We start from the raw sequence: 14,112 nt of genomic DNA, 5'->3' as shown, positions 1-14,112 counted from the left end.
AATAACCAATCAATTAAAAGAGACATAGCATCTTCCCTCACAATTCCTCTGCTTTAACACTGGCTATATCCCCTTATACCAAAAGGTGCCTGCTATTAGGATGTTAAGCAACATTGTTCTTGGTATCTAGGTTGGACCAGTTAGCTGCCAATACAAGTGAAAAGGAGATATGTATTGCTGCACCTATTATATTTGGTCCTTTACATTGGAACACCGTCTGCTTTCTCAATATTTACAAGAAATATCACCTTGGAAACAAATCACTCTGACCAAATAATGCTTTTTGTTTTAACCCCAGAAGTATGCTTTGTTGCCTTAAACAAAGTCTATATTGTACACTTTGGTTAGTTTAGTATGTTCCTCTGTGCACAGAGCTGCTGTGTCACAACTTGTCAAAATGGGTCTGCTTAAAACTAAAACGCCCAGTCTGTGAGGGCTGGCCCCAACCCAGGCTGAATCATAGAATCCCTACAGCGTGGAAACAGGCCCTTGGGCCCAGCAAGTCCACACTGACTCTCGGAAGACTATTCCATTCAGACCCATTCCCCTATCACTCTTCATTTATCCCTGACTAATGGACCTAGCCTACACATCCCTGGATATTGTGGGCAATTTAGCATGGCCAATTCACCTAAACTACACATCTTTGGACTGTGGGAGGAAACCGGAGCACCTGGAGGAAACCCACACAGACACGGGGAGAATGTGCAAACTCCACACAGACAGTCACCCGAGGGTGGAATTGAACCTGGGTCCCTGCTGCCTTATGGCAGCAGTGCTAACCACTGAACCACTGTTCCAGCAGCTTCCATTGACTTTTAAGAAAACCCATGGCCTCACAAATTGTTACTTTCTCAGAGATGGCTCTGCACCTCTGCCTTACAACCTCCCCTCAAACAAAATAAAAAATAAAGTGACATCATCATCGCAGAATGATCTGCCCCAGAAACCTGCGGATATATATGAAGACAAAGATCAATGGGTTTTAGGATACTCAATAGTTGCAGTCGGGTCAGAGAGACAATTAACCATTCCTACTCTTATTTTTTATGTTCTTTTTAACACAATCATAATTGTTTTGAATTCTCAACCATAATTAGTTTGCACAGTTTTGGATTATGTATTACTTTGGTTAGGCCCTTAGCACGTGACTCTTCTCCCTATCATATTATTCCAGTCATTTAGCTTGTCTCCAGCATCACCTTATTTTTAATTTTTTGTAATTATGTAATTATCTCTCTGCCTCATTTAATTGGATTATAGGCCTTGTTATTCAGCTGTTGACACTTTACTCATGGTGTCTAACTCTCTTGGTCACCTACAAAGACTTATTAATCAACACACCAATCACCAGTTGCATGATCTCTCTGCTCTTGATCTCTCTGCCTACAAACTCTGTGTATGTACAAATTCTACAAATGTGTATGTGTGCTCTTTTCCCTCTCTTCACCTGGTGAAGGAGCAGCGCTCCGAAAGCTTGTGATTTCAAATAAACCTGGTGTCGTGTGACTTTGTCCACCCCAGTCCAACAGCAGCACCTCCACATCTCATGTTCTGGGCATACCCTCCTTGCTTTTGCACCCTATCTCACTATTAATAAACCTAAGCTTTCCATATGCCTTTTATTTTATAGAATCATAGAATTATACAGTACAGAACAGGCCCTTTGCCTCATTGTGTCTGGACTGTCAGAACTACACTAAATCTACACTGGCTGCACTGGCAAAACTTTCAATGTTATGACATTTCAAGTGTTCATCCAAGTAATTTTAAAGTTGGTGAGGTTTTCCACCTCCAGTACCCTCCCAGACAGAACATTCCAGGCCTGCACCACCCTCTGGGTGAAAAATACTTTCCTCAAGTTCCCTGCAAACCTCCTGCTTTTAAATTTATGCCCCCCTCGTTATTGATTCATCAACAAATGGGAACACAGCTTTCTATTCACCCCTCACAATCTAATACACCTCTATCAGGTTCCCTCACCCCCTACCCACCCCCCCCCCCCCCCACCACCCGGCACACACAATCAGCTCTGTTCTAGAACCATCCTCTCCAACTTGTGCCCACTCTGAAAGATCAGTATGCACCATCCCCAGGTTTTCATTGATCTTTAGTTACATCATTTGATTCACATTGCCTCTTCCAGCTCAAAGTAAACAGTAAGTTTGCCTTTATTGCAAGGAGTGCTGAGTACTGGAGTAAAGATGTCTTGCTGCAGTTGTATAGAACTTTTGTTCAATAGCACTTGGAGTATTTTGTACAGTTTGGGTTTCTTTACCTAAGAAGGAATGTACATGCCATAAAGAGGGGGAGGGGTGACTTCATTAAAACTTTCAAAACTCTTACATGATGTGACTGGTTGGATATAAATAGGATGTTTCCTCTGGTTGGAAAATCAGGAAACGCAGTGCCATTAGCAAATGGTGCAGGACTGCATGCCAAAGAAGTCTATTCGAGCGTTCCCGAACCAGAAATCTTGGATGAACCGGGAAATCTATCACCACCTAAAGACCAGGCGGGCAGCATTCAAATCAGATGACCCAGACTTGTATAGAAAATCCAGGTATGACATCTGCAAAGCCATCAAAGATGCTCAGAGGCAGTACTGGACCAGGTTAGAGGCTCAAACCCATCATGGGTATCAAGGCCTAAACAAAACTGGATACGAAATGATGAGGGACAAAAATATATCCCTCCCTGATGCGCTCAAGGCTTTTTATGCTCATTTTAAGCAGAATGCCAGTGGTGAGGTGTCACCTCCCTCAACAGCCGCAGATGCACTTGGTCCCTCCGTCACCGCTGTAGACGTCAGATCAGCCTTCCTGAGAGTCCAACTAAGGAAGGCAGCGGGCCATCTTCAACGTCTCCTTTCCTACAGGTCAAGGGCCCGATCTGCTTCAAGACCGCCATCATCCCGGTACCCAAGAAAGCGCATGCAACATGCTTTAATGACTACTGGTCAGTGGCTCTGATCTCCATAAGGGAGGCTGGTCGTGGCCCACATCAACTGGAGCCTTCTAGCCTGCCTTGATCTGTTGCAATTTGCTAACCGATGTAACAGCTGCACAGGGGATGCCATTTCCCTAGCCCTTAAAATACCTTGACAACAAGGGCATCTATGTCTGACTCCTGCTTATTGACTACAGCTCTGCCTTCAACATCATAATCCCCTTCAGACTGAGCTCAAACCTTGGCTTCATCCTGTGCAACTGGATCCTTCGCTTCATAGCCCACAGACCGCAATCAGTGAAAATAGATAGCTGAACACTGGAGCACCCCCAACCAAGGATGCATTCTCAGCCTCCTACTGTACTCCTATATACCCATGACTGTGTCGCCAAATTCAGAACAAACTCCACCTACAACTTTGCTGATGACACCACCGGGACAGGATGGATATCAAACAACGATGAGTCAGAACACAGAAAGGAGATAGAGGGTTTGGTGACATGGTGCGATGAGAACAACCGCTCTCTCAACGATGGCAAAACTAAAGAACTGATCGCTGACTTCAGAAAGAAGGGAGGAGAACATGCCCTCATCTACACCAATGGAGCTGAGGTTGAGAGGGTTGAGAACGTCAAGTTCCTAGGCTAGATTGACTGGCCTGTAATTTCCTGGTCTGTCCCTTCCTCCCTTTTATTTAATTATGGGACAATGTTAGCAGTCTTCCAGTCCTTTGGCACCTTGCCTATGGTCAGAGTGGATTTGAAAATGACTGCTATGATACCTGTACCTTCTTCCTTGCCTCCCTCAACAGATATATCTCATCTGGACCTGTGCATTTCTCCACCTCAAAGGCTGCTAAACCTGTCAGTACCTGCAGATCTGGGCGACACACCTGAGGAAGGATATATTGGCCTTGGAGACAGGACAATGTAGGTTGACAAGAGTAATATCCTGACTTCAGCAGCTCAGCTCTGAGAAGGGATTATATAAACTAGGCCTGCTTTTGTTTGATTTTAGAAGATTGTGGGGTGGTTTGATTGAAGTCTTCAAGATATTAACAGGGAAAAGACAGGATAGATATACATAAACTATTTCCACTTATTGGGGATTCTAGAGAACCATGGGGCATAGTCTGAGGAGGGATGAGGGGCTGAATGGCCTACTCCTATTCCAATGTTCCTAAAGTCGGTATCAGTCATGATCTTATTGAATGACAGAATAGGCTCAAAGGGCTGACTGGCCTTCTGTTGTTTTTATGTCCATGGCAGGAAGTGAGGGTGGGAGTTTTCTACAGCTAGCCCCAGATGTTATGGGGCAGTGTGCAGGAGCTGCTGTTTTAGCTGGAACCTCTGGGTGACCTTTTCCAGGGAACACTAGCTACATAAGCATGGCCTCAGTCTGTCTCATTAGATGGGGAGATCTCATAAGTCCTAAATATATTCATGGTGGGGGCACCTTTAAGCAGGGTGCTGTCATTCACGGCCAGACTCGCTGACGGCAATTGCAAAGAGTGTCACAACGTTAGCAAGAGAAAGCTCCCCATCTATCATCTGGACAGTCCCATTAACCTCCAGGCCAATCAAAAAAAAAATCCATTTGGTTGCTCATGTACCACAGGAAGACAGAGAGACAATAATTAATCTGTCAATCATTACCAGGACCAGCAGCAATAACCTGAAACCAGTTTCCCAAGCACAACCTCATCTCACTCAGCAGATGGTTAAACTATAACATTGTACAAAGTACCAACATTCCCATTTGAGAGAAGTGCTGGGAATTAAAAGATATTGAGTTAGGATAGATATTCATAGGTTCAATAAAAAATTCAGGAGAAAGTTCTTTCTTCAGAGGTGAAATCATTACCATGAGATTAAAATAAACAGTATCACTGTCTTCAGAGGGAATTAGATATGACGGTGAGTCAGAGAGAGAGAAACAAAGAGAGAGAGAGATAGGGTGTGAATAACAGAGGTGGAAGGAGCTTATTGGAGGTGAGCTGGAACGGATAGGATCTTTCTGTGCTATCAATTGGATTGAATTCTAGTCAACACTAAAATTCCGAAGATAATGTTGTATTTTCACCCAGAGGGTGGTTATGACCCGGAACAGTGGTTCAAGCAAAACTCCCCACCGTTTTTAAAAAGTATCTTGCTGTCTATACAATGAACCATGATCTGCAAGGCAATGGTCCAAGTGTAGGAAGGTAGTGGGATAAGGCTGGATAGCTCCTTGCCAACCAGCAAATACAAAGAACCAAATGCTCTCCTTCTGAATTGTAAATGTCTATAAATTCATGGCTCTGTATTATTAACACAGCACATGCCCTACTGGCACATAACCAGCACTGGGGAGGGAATGGCTTCCTGGTATTATCGCTGGACTGTTTCTCCAGAGACGCAGGTCATATTCTGGGAACTGGGTCGAGTTCTGCAATAGCAGATGGTGGAATTTGAATTTCAGTGAAAATCTGGCATTATGAGTGTAATGATGGCCATGAATCCATTGTTGATTGTTTGAAAAACCCATCTGGTTCACTAATGTCCTTCTGGGAAGGAAACTGCCATCTTTACCTGGTCTGGCCTACATGCAACTCCACACCCACAGCAATGTGGTTGACTCTTAACTGACCTCTGGGAAATAAATGCCTTCAGTGATGCCCTCATCCTGTTAATGAATAAAAAAATGTCAGGGAGGTAGTAGAGTGAAACATCTCACTATAAGTTACTGCCTTCATGGAAAGAATTAACTTAAACCTGAATTGAGACTGGTAGGGCCACATTAGATGGCAGTCTTATAGTACAGTCGGTAATGTACTGTAGTACAGTGGGTAAGGTACTTGTAGTACAGTGGGTAAGGTACTTATAATACAGTGGGTAAGGTACTTGTAGTACAATGGGTAAGGTACTTATAATACAGTGGGTAAGGTACTTGTAGTACAATGGGTAAGGTACTTGCTTCTTGAACTCTGTGATTCAGTCTCACATCAAGACTTGTTGATGCAAGAGGCCAAACACGTTGATTGTGTCAACCTTTCAATGATAGATATGAAAATGGAAGAGATTCCTGGGTGGCACAGTGACTCAGTGGTTAGCACTGCTGCCTCATAACGCCAGAGAGTAGGGTTCAATTCCACCCTTGGGCAACTGTCTGTGTGGAGTTTGCACATTGCCCTCTGGGTGCTCTGGTTTCCACCCACAGTCCAAAGATGTGGCCGGTCTGGTGGATTGGCCCATTGGGAGATTGCACATAGTATCCAGGGACATGCAGGCTCTGGTGGATTAGACTTGGGGAAATGGAGAGTTCTAGGGTGGGGGATGCTGTTTGGTGGGATATTTAATAGGCCAAATATCCTGCTTCCACACTGTAGGGGTTCTAAGGTCACCTACATGATTTTAAAAAAACATGCTGGAGCCTCTATCATTACTATAGCTTAAGGCAAATGTGCAATTAGCCACAGCAACCCTGATAGCACACCCACTATTCCACACCATCAAAAATAAGACTTGCCAATGAAAAGGCAGCAAATTGCTTTGCACAAACATGACAATAAAACTAATTCTAATTCTAATGAATAGCTTGCTGAACCAATGAAGAAGTTCTTAAAGAGACAATGTCAAAAATGGTTTGCCTGGACTCATGTGTAAACCAGACCGAGTGTCTGGTTTAGGGGATAGAACTATTTCACTAACATCTCATGAAACAAATCAGGACCCAGTCCATCCTCTCTGGGCGATACAAATGTTCCTGAGGTGGTGTTCTGAAGAGGAGCAGGGGAGTACTTCACCTGGCATTCTGTCCAATATTTGTTCCTTACCCAGCCCTACTGCGATTGTCTTGTTATAGTCACATTATTGACTGTGGGATCTCACTGTGCAGAAGATTGGCTTTACTGTTTCCTGCGACAGTGATCGAATTGCATCATTGGCTGTAAAGTGCTTTGGAATGAGGCTGTGAGAAGTGCAAGATAGATACAAGCTTGTTTCTGTAGGGGAGAACCAGATTTCTTTTTTGCCACAAGCACAGTTCTCAAATGCTAGCCAAATCTTTTTAAATCCCTGATATTCAATGTCTCAATGAGCTCTACCCATTCCTTAAGCTACTAGTGACCACTGCACTTTTTACTGTTAAACACAAAGATTATATTCCCAATTCTAGACACCAAAAGAGTCCGACTGTAAAACCAAGAGGAACTGTTTTAATGTAACAGTCTTGATTGATCCAGTGGTCTGCTCTGTCTTAAAATTTATTTTTGTCCTTTATTATTATAATAAAGGATTAAATGAACAGTAGCCGCATACTCAAGTCTGGGAACTAAAGTTGGTCTGATCCAGCACACGTACTGGCTTCACACCAGAACAAATAAATGTTGGGTGACTGAATCTGAACTAAAGGGGCTAATCAGAATCAAATTTGAAAATGAGTTGCAAAATATGCCCTACTTATTCAGAAAGTGTTGACAGTTTTCAAAAGCAATTGATTCAGTGCTCATCAGGGATGGATCAGATCTGAATTAGGACGATCTCCTCTCAATTACTGATAAAGGAGTTCAGAAAATCTTCACCTGAAGGCCATATGATGTAGAAGGTGAAATTGGCCATTCAGCCCATTGAGTCTGCTGTACCATTCAGACTGATTTGATAAAGGCAATATAAAGACAAACATTCATAGTCATAATTATAAAGTATACAACACAGAAAAAGGCCATTTGGCCCATTTAATCTGTGCAAGTTATAAACAAGCACCTAATTATTTTAATCCCATTTTTTTGCAAGTCTATATTTTTTATACCTATCACAAACCACAAGCGCCCTGTAGTGATTGAAGCGAGGGGCAGGTGGATCTCATTGACTATAAGAACCTTGATTGGAGTTACTAACCCTGTGTCAATCAGGGAGCCCTGGCTGACAGATATAAACAGGAAATTCAGTGAGTCTTCTCACTTTGGGGACTGGCTCTGAGCTGGCTGGTCAGAGCCTATGTACTGTGCACATGGAAATAAAGGGTGATTTGGTGACATGATACTGACCCCTGTGCAGTTAGTTCAAGCCTCAGCACTGATCCCTGAGGAAATCCACCGGACCCAGGCTCCCAGTCACAAAACACCCCTTGACCATCACCCTCTGCCTCCTGCCACTCATGTCAATTCTGGATCCCATTAGCCAAAATTCCTTGGATCCTATAGGCTCTCACCTTCCCTATCAGTTACCATGTGGGACCTTATGAAAACCCTTGCTGAAGTCCAAGTAGACTACATCAGATGCATTGCTCTCATCTACACACCTGGTCTTCTCTTTGAAAAATTCAAACCAATTGGTCAGGCAAAACCATGCTGAATGTTCTTGATTAATCGCTGCCTCAACAAATGCAGATTAATTCAGTCCCTCAGAATTTCTTCCAATAGTTTCCCTACCACCGAGGATAGACTGATTGGTCTGTAGTTTCCTGGTTTATCTTTTGCTCCTTTCTTGAATAACTATATCACATTAAGATGTCCTCTGGCATCTCTCTGTGGCCAGAGAGGAATGAAAGATTATTGTCATTGCCCCTGCTGTTTCCTCCCTTACCTCACTCAACAGCGTGGGACACCTCATTTAAACAAACTGCACCTGCACTAACTCAAACACAAACCTGAAAACACCTTACAGCAGCCAATCTACGATATACAGGTTAAAAAATATTAATCATGCCACATAAGGGTTTTGATGGAAAGGAATTTGTTAAGTGTGTACAAGACAATTTTCTGATTCAGTATGTGGATGTACCTACTAGAGAAGGTGCAAACTTTGACCTACTCTTGGGAAACAAGGCAGGGCAGGTGACTGAGGTGTCAGTGGGAGAGCACTTTGGGGCCAGCGACCATAATTATATTAGATTTAAAATAGTGACAGAAAAGGATAGACCAGATCCAAAAGTTGAAGTTCTAAATTGGAGAAAGGCCAATTTTAAGGGTATTAGGCAAGAACTCTCGAAAGCTGATTGGGGGCAGATGTTCGCAGGTAAAGAGACGCTTGGAAAATGGGAAGCCTTCAGAAATGAGATAACAAGAATCCAGAGAAAGTATATTCCTGTCAGGGTGAAAGGGAAGGCTGGTAGGTATAGGGAATGCTGGATGGCAAAAGAAATTGAGAGTTTGGTTAAGAAAAAGAAGGAAGCATATGTCAGGTATAGACAGGATAAATCGAGTGAATCCTTAGAAGAGTATAAAGGAAGCAGGAGTATACTTAAGAGGGAAATCAGGAGGGCAAAACGGGGACATGAGATAGCTTTGGCAAATAGAGTTAATGAGAATCCAAAGGGTTTTTACAAATACATTAGGGACAAAAGGGTGACAAGGGAGAGAATAGGGCCCCTCAAAGATCAGCAAGGCGGCCTTTGTGTGGAGCCGCAGAAAATGGGGGAGATACTAAACAAGTATTTTGTATCAGTATTTACTGTGGAAAAGGGTATAGACAATATAAAATGTAGGGAACTAGATGGTGACACCTTGCAAAATGTCCATATTATAGAGGAGGAAGTGCTGGATGTCTTGAAATGCATAAAAGTGGATAATTCCCCAGGACCTATTCAGGTGTACCTGAGAACTCTGTGGGAAGCTTGGGAAGTGATTGCTGGGCCCCTTGCTAAGATATTTGTATCATCGATAGTCACAGGTGAGGTGCCGGAAGACTGGAGGTTGGCTAGCATGATGCCACTGTTTAAGAAAGGTGGTAAGGACAAGCCAGGGAACTATAGGCCAGTGAGCCTGACGTCGATGGTGGGCAAGTTGGTGGAAGGAATCCTGAGGGACAGGATGTACATATATTTGGAAAGGCAAGGACTGATTAGGGATAGTCAACATGGCTTTGTGTGTGGGAAATCATGTCTCACAAACTTGATTGAGTTTTTTGAAGAAGTAACAAAGAGGATTGATGAGGGCAGAGGGGTAGATGAGATCTATATGGACTTCAGTAAGCATTTGACAAGGTGACCTACGGGAGACTGATTAGCAAGGTTAGATCTCATGGAATACAGGGAGAACTAGCCATTTGGATACAGAACTGGCTCAAAGGTAGAAGACAGAGGGTGGTGGTGGAGGGCTGTTTTTCAGACTAAAGGCCTGTGACCAGTGGAGTACCACAAGGATCGGTGCTTGGTCCACTACTTTTCATCATTTATATAAATGATTTGGATGTGAGCATAAAAGGTACAGTTAGTAAGTTTGCAGATGACACCAAAATTGGAGGTGTAGTGGACAGCGAAGAAGGTTACCTCAGATTACAATGGGATCTTGATCAGATGGGCCAGTGGGCTGAGAAGTGGCAGATGGAGTTTAATTTAGATAAATGCGAGGTGCTACGTTTTGGGAAAGCAAATCTTAGCAGGACTTATACACTTAATGGTAAGGTCCTAGGCGGTGTTGCTGAACAAAGAGACCTTGGAGTGCAGGTTCATAGCCCCTTGAAAGTGGAGTCACAGGTAGATAAGATAGAGTCATAGAGATGTACAATATGGAAACAGACCCTTCAGTCCAACCCGTCCATGCCGACCAGATATCCCAACCCAATCTCGTCCTACCTGCCCGCACCCAGCCCATATCCCTCTTCCTATTCATATACCCATCCAAATCCTTTTAAATGTTGCAATTGTTCCAGCCTCCACCATATCCTCTGGCAGCTCATTCCATACACATACCACCCTCTGAGTGAAAACGTTGCCCCTTAGGTCTCTTTTATATCTTTCCCCTCTCACCCCAAACCTATGCCCTCTAGTTCTGGACTCCCCCACCCTAGGGAAAAGACTTTGTCTATTTATCCTATCCATGCCCCTCATAATTTTGTAAACCTCTATAAGGTCACCCCTCAGTCTCCGATGCTCCAGGGAAAACAGCCCCAGCCTGTTCAGCCTCTCCCGATAGCTCAGATCCTCCAACCCTGGCAACAACCTTGTAAATCTTTTCTGAGCCCTTTCTAGTTTCACAACACCTTTATTGGTCAGAGTATTGAGTACAGGAGTTGGGAGGTCATGTTGCGGCTGTACGGATATTGGTTACAGACTGGCCAAAGAACTACACGCAAGACTGAAATACCTAGTAGAAGAGTCACAGCACTCCATCCACTGCACCCAGGAATTCCTAAAAATCATCGAAAACACCAAAATAGAGGAAGACGAAACAATTATCTCATTCAATGTAACAGCACTGTTCACCTCCATCAACATCGACCTGGCAAAGGAAACACTTACCACACTTTTAGAAGATACCATCACACCCACCCCAACCACCATCCATCACGTTACCAACGAAAACATCATGAAGCTAGTGGACCTGTGCCTCACCACCCACTTCACCTTCAACAACATAATCTACAAACAAACCAACGGCACACCCATGGGATCTCCGCTATCAGGATTCATAGCAGAAGTGGTAATGCAAAGACTAGAACAAACAGCCCTACCAACCATCAAACCAAAAATCTGGGTCCACTACGTAGATGACACCTTTGTCATCACAAAACGAAACAAGATAGATGAGACATTTAACATCATCAACAACACCCTCACAGGCATAAAGTTCACCGAGGAAGAAACCGACAACAAACTCGCATTCCTGGACGTCACAGTCGAAAGAAAGGACAACGGAGAACTACAAACCTGTGTATACAGAAAACCGACTTCCTTTGCCTCCACGCATATATTCCCCTTGTTCTTGAGTGGTCTATCCTTTCTCTTGTTGCCCTCTTGCTCTTCATATCTGTATAAAATGCCTTGAGATTTTCCATAATCTTGTTTGCCAAAGACATTTCATAGCCCATTTTAGTCCTTTTAATTTTTTTGTGGTCTGTCCTGCTTTCTTTCTATCCTTCAAGGGCCTTGTCTGTTTTCAGTTTCCTAAACCTCTTTTTTCCTTTTAGACAATGATCTCAATTTCTCGTCCTCTAAGGTGCATGAATCGTCATCTTTAACCTTCATTTCCACAGGAACCTGATTTTAAAAGATTCCCACGTGTCAGGTGTGGATTAACCCTCAGTCATCTCCAATCTACATTCCCCAGGTCCTGTTTAATATTGTGGTAGCTCGTCTTCCTCCAATTTAGTACTTACACCCAAGGACGACTCTTATCCATAAGTAACTTAAAATTTACAGATTTATGGTCACTGTTCCTGAAACGTTCCCCCACTGAAACTTAGTCTTAGCTACCTTAGTCTGACTTCTCCTCAATCATTACACACTGACCTTCTGCCTCACTAGTCAATTGGAGGTTGGTTAACTTGGCACGATTATTTAAGAAAGGTGGTAAAGACAAACCAGGGAACTATAAACCCATGAGCCTGACGTCAGTGGTGGGCAAGTTTTTGCAGGGAATCCTGAGGGACAAGGTTTACACATTTTTGGAAAGGCAAGGGATAGCCAAGATGGCTGCATGTGGGAAGTCATGTCTCACAAACTTGATAAGAGTTTTTTCAAAAACTAACAAAGATGATTGACGAGGGCAGAGTGGTGGACATGATCTATATGGATTTCAGTAAGGCACTCGACAAGGTTCCCCAAGGGAGTCTGGTTAGCAAGGTTACATCTCATGGAATACAGGGAGAACTCGCCATTTGGATACAGAACTGGCTCAAAGGTAGAAGACAGAGGCCTGTGACCAGTGGAGTGGCACAAGGATCGGTGCTGTGTCCACTTTTTGTCATTTACATAAATGATTTGGATGCGAGCATAAGAGGTACAGTTAGTACGTTTGCAGATGCCACCAAAAATGTAGGTGCAGTGGACAGCGAAGAGAGTTACCTCAGATTACAACAGGATCTTGACCAGATGGGACAATGGGCTGAGGAGTGGCAGATGAAGTTTAATTTAGATAAATGTGAGGTGCTGCATTTTGGGAAAGCAAATCCTAGCAGGATTTATACACTTAATGGTAAGGCTCAAAAGTGTGGTGCTGGAGAAACACAGCAGGTCAGGCAGCATCCAAGGAGCAGAAGAATCAATGTTTCAGCTAAAAGTCCTTCATCAGGAATGATTCTTCACTTTCTCCTTCTTAATGGTAAGGTCCTAGAGAGTGTTGCTGAATGAAGAGACCTTAGAGTGTAGGTTCATAGCTCCTTGAAAGTAGAGTTGCAAGTGGATAGGAAAGTGAAGGCATTCGGCATGCTTTCCTTTATTGGTCAGAGCATTGAGTACAAGAGTTGGGAGGTCGTGTTGCCGCTGTATCGGACGTTGGTTAGGCCACTTTCTGGTCTCCTTCCAAAGGATGTTGCCAGGGTTGGAGGATTTGAGCTATAGGGAGAGGCTGAACAGGCTGAGGCTGTTTTCCCTGGAGTGTCGCCGGCTGAAGGGTGACCTTATAGTGGTTTATAAAATCATGAGGGGCATGGATAGGATAAATAGACAAGGTTCTTTCCCTGGGGGTGGGGGAGTCCAGAACTAGAGGGCGTAGGTTTAGAGCAAGAGGGGAAAGATGTAAAAGGGACGTAAGAGGCAACGTTTTCATGCAGAGGGTGGTACGTGTATGGAATGAGCTGCCAGAGGACGTGTTGGAGGATGGTACAATTGCAACATTTAAAAGGCACCTGGATGGATATATGAATAGGAAGGTTTTAGAGGGATATGGGCCGGGTGCTGGCAAATGGGACTAGATTAGGTTGGCATGGATGAGTTGGATTAAAGGGTCTGTTTACGTGCTGTATATTTCTATGACTCTAGTTTAAACCCTTGAGTGGCACCAACAACATGCCTGCCAGAATATTGATGCCCCGGTGCAACTCATCCTTCTTGTTTGGGTGGCATCTGTCCTGGAAGACATCCTAAAACTCCACATATCTGAAGCCCTCCCTCCCACACCAGCTCTTTAGCCTCATATTTAACTGCACTATCTTTCTATTCCCAGCTTCACTGGCACATGACACAGAGAGTAATCCAAAGGTTACAATCCTCGAGATTCTGCTTTTCAACTTCCTACCTAACCCCCTTTGCAGGACCTCGTAACTCTGCCTACGTCATTAGTATTACAACCTCTGGTTGTGGTGCTGGAAAAGCACAGCCAGTCAGGCAGCATCCGAGGAGCAGGAGAGTCAAGTTTCGAATTCCTCATGAAGAGTTTGTGGTCAAAACGTCGACTTTACTGCTCCTTGGATGCTGCCTGGTCGGCTGTGCTTTTCCAGCACCACACTTTTTGACTCTGATCTC

The sequence above is a fragment of the Chiloscyllium plagiosum genome, unplaced genomic scaffold (genome assembly GCF_037043375.1).
Source record: "Chiloscyllium plagiosum isolate Xiang-an unplaced genomic scaffold, Cpla_swu_hap1 HiC_scaffold_8, whole genome shotgun sequence".
Taxonomy (NCBI): domain Eukaryota; kingdom Metazoa; phylum Chordata; class Chondrichthyes; order Orectolobiformes; family Hemiscylliidae; genus Chiloscyllium; species Chiloscyllium plagiosum.
This window is presented reverse-complemented; position numbering follows the sequence as displayed.